We start from the raw sequence: 3,588 nt of genomic DNA, 5'->3' as shown, positions 1-3,588 counted from the left end.
CTACATTAGATTAAGGTAAACATAGCTAGTAAGTTTCTGAAGTGTCTGAAGGTGAACTCAGGTCTTCTTGACTCTAGGCTCAAAGCTCTCTATTCACTGAGCCATTCTCACCCCATATATTTCCCTTCAAAACTTTTAGGTGATAGTCAATCAAGTATGCACTAATCATCTCACCTTGAGTTCCTTCTATCTTTGTTCTATCAGGTTTATTCTTTTTTAAACCCTAACCTTCTCCATTTTTACACACACATTACTGATCGTAGATGGAGAGTCATACAAACATTGGTATTTATTTTAGCCAATTTCTCTTGATTCTTCACTTTTCTCTCAATGAATTTCTATCTCATTCATTCAATATGTCTTTCAAATCTTCTCTTCTTTCTTCAGATCATCTGTACTATTCCTTTTTCCTTTCCTCTCAGCAGAGGACTTTTTTAAATAACTGAGGCCAACCCATCCACACAATTCTATATTTAAATCATCTTAATATCATCTCTCATTTTGCCTTTGGTTTCTTTCTTTCATTTCCTTTCCTCTTAGAGAAAGAGGTCACATTTTTATTTGCCAAACACTCTCTTTGTGACCAAATTTCAAGAGAAATTGCCCTTCTAATCACTCTCTATTTCTCCTTAAATTTTCAACTTTGATTTATCCAGTAGCTCCTTCTTCATTACTTACAAACATATACAGATCTTCCTCATCCCTAAAAAAAAAATCCTTGACTTGATTTTTTCATTCCTTCAAGCTTTCAGCCTTTATTTCTTTTTTCATAACCAAACTTCTAGAAAAAGTTGCCTATAATCATTGATTCCACTTTCTTACTCCCATAGTTGAAATACAATTCCTTCTCATTTCCAACTCAAAGAATCCACAACACCCTTTAAACTCAGTTAACTTTTCCATTTCTTTCTAATTGTCCCAATTGCTAATGCTAATGCTAATGCATTCTCACCAAAAATTATTTTGTATGCATTCTGTAGTTATGTTTCATGTTGATTCCTTTACCCATCTACTTTCCTCCTACCCCTTCCCAGAATTGTGAAAATCTTAAGGTCAGGGATTGTTACATTTTTTGTCTTTGTATCCTAGATCCTAACAAAGTACCTGGATTAGAGATATTAAAGGACATGAACAGCCTGAGAATATTGACACATAATCTGGATTCGGATGGTATGTTTTGTCTTTTTTTGCATGAAGTATTCACAATGAAGTCTTTCTAGGACACTTTTTGAGAAATGGACAAGTCAGAATAATTCTCTTTGGTTTTTTGTTACCCTAGGATTTCAAACAGCATCTATTTTAAACAATGGGCATATATTTACTTCAGTAGAATTTAAGAAATCTGAATTTCTTTTTTTTTTTTTTAGGAATCTGAATTTTTTAACAGAACTGTTATCTTAGTTGCCACGATGGTATCAAATTATCCTGAATTAAATGGTCAAGCTGAAAAGAGATATAAACCAAAGATATCCTGAAGCAGACTTTTGAATGAAATTGGCTATCAAGTTCTGTACTTTTCCCGTCATTCAATATATTGTCCTATATTCAACAATTGGAGATGTTCCACTGAATAATAATTTAAAATATGTCTCAACAGTTTCCATACAGATATATATGAGAATTTACAATACAATAAGAACATACATTGCCTTGGAGGCTGCTATCAAATCAGGCTACACTTACTTGGGTGTAGGAACATAAAGCCCAATTAAGGGTGGGGATTGTCTTTTGTTTGTATTCATTGCTATTGAGTGATTGACATGTTAATCTATATTCTATTCTTTGCTAATTTTTGCCATAAGGTTTACTCTTGACTAGAAATTATCGAGGTGGACCGAAGTATATTACTAATACTATTATAAAGAGAATGATAAGAAATGGGTAGATTTTAGTAGTCAATTTTTTCAGGACATCCTTGGCCCAGATTTCTTTTCAAGCCTGACCAATTATGTGCAGAAGAGGTAATAGAGGTAATAATCTTCTATTAAATGTTCTTTTTGTCTGTAAAGATAATTTTTTGTCGGCAAAACAATTACCAGTGACATGTTTCTCAATATTTCAAACAAACAACTGAGAGTTCTTTCTTATAACTAAATCATCCTACCTAAACTTGTCCAAAGCATACTTACTACAGCTTTCCAATCAACAGAGATAGAATTCTCAGTTCTCCTCATCTATACTTCATCTTTTTTTCTGGTCCCATAAATACAGGTAGAACCTTAAAGAGTCCCAGTGAAGAAAGAGTCTTTGTTCTTTTCACCATTAAAAAAGTTAAGAACAAGATTCATTTTCTTTGATGTTTTAGCATCCCTTCTTGTAGTGACCCCTTTCTGAATAGCCATGAATTTTTTACAAACATCCTTTAATCCATTTATTGTTCCATCAATCAACTGAAATAAATTTTGTTTGTGAAATGGCAAACATCCAGGAAGTTGTTCAATATGAGATGGAAAAGTACAATTACTTATGTAGATTATAAATTCTTACCAGCAGGCACAATAAGGTTTTATGGGAGAAACATTATAAGGTTTTATAGAAAAGACATTACAAAGTAATTTAACAAATCTTAATTACTATTGAAATCACTTTTTAAAAACCCACCAAAAACTGATTTGAATAAAGGGAATAAAAGCATTTATCAAGTGATATTAGATTCTTATCATTTGGTTAAGTAGATTTTTTATTTATTTTAATAAACTAGTTTGCAGAATTAACAGAAAAAGGAGATGAAACTTTTATTGTCCTTTATTAAGCATATATTTTGTGATGCAGATTTTAGACAAAGCATGATCTCAATCCTCACAATAGAGATAAAGACTAGGAGTAGGTGACTCCCTGGTGAGGAAACTCCCATTACAAAATCAGTTCATCACCTTTTCTACAACTTAAAGAACTGTCTATCTTTTCAACAATGAGATGATTGAAGCCAGTTCCAATGATCTTGGGATGAGGAGGCATCTATACCCAGAGAGAGGACTGTGGGAACTGAGTATGGATCACATCATAACATTTTCATTCTTTTTGTTGTTGTTTGCTTGTATTTTGTTTATATACATATATGTATATTATATGTGTTATACAATATACATATATGTATATAAACAAAATATAATATACATATATATTTAGCACATTTAACATATATTGGATTGCTTGCCATCTAGGGGAGGAGATGGGGAAAGGAGGGATTTGAAACACAAGGTTTTGCAAAAGTCAATGTTGAAAAATTATCCACGCATATGTTTTGTAAATAAAAAGCTTTAATAATTGCCTATATCACTGAGAAATTAAATGACTTGCCCAGAGACGTCTTGTTGTTTTTCCTTCATTCTCAAAGAGAACTATGACCTCAGGGAGGGGATGCCATGACATGCTAGTGAATTGAATTTAAGTGAGGGAGAGAGTGCAAGGTCACCAGAATCATTCTAGGTCCAGTGGCCAGGTATAGATCAGGAGGACTGGAAATGTCTCTGGATGAAGTGGGAGACTTTGACCTTTATAAACTAAGGTCTCAGTTTGACTAAGGCAGCTTGCCATGCAGTAATTAAGGCTAGCCAAGAAAGAAAAGAGGCAAAGAATGTCCTTTTT

At 32.9% G+C, this 3,588-nt stretch overlaps 1 long non-coding RNA gene across 1 annotated transcript; it reads left to right on the top strand.

Moving 5' to 3' along the window:
- Positions 1 to 1,087: 1,087 nt before the first annotated feature.
- LOC127557825 (uncharacterized) lies at positions 1,088 to 3,307 on the top strand. The gene is made up of 2 exons (XR_007952638.1): positions 1,088 to 1,170; positions 1,368 to 3,307. It is a non-coding gene; the product is annotated as an uncharacterized LOC127557825 (long non-coding RNA).
- The last annotated feature ends 281 nt before the right edge of the window (positions 3,308 to 3,588 follow it).

Source organism: Antechinus flavipes, chromosome 3 (genome assembly GCF_016432865.1).
Source record: "Antechinus flavipes isolate AdamAnt ecotype Samford, QLD, Australia chromosome 3, AdamAnt_v2, whole genome shotgun sequence".
NCBI classification, from domain to species: domain Eukaryota; kingdom Metazoa; phylum Chordata; class Mammalia; order Dasyuromorphia; family Dasyuridae; genus Antechinus; species Antechinus flavipes.
This window is presented reverse-complemented; position numbering and strand designations above follow the sequence as displayed.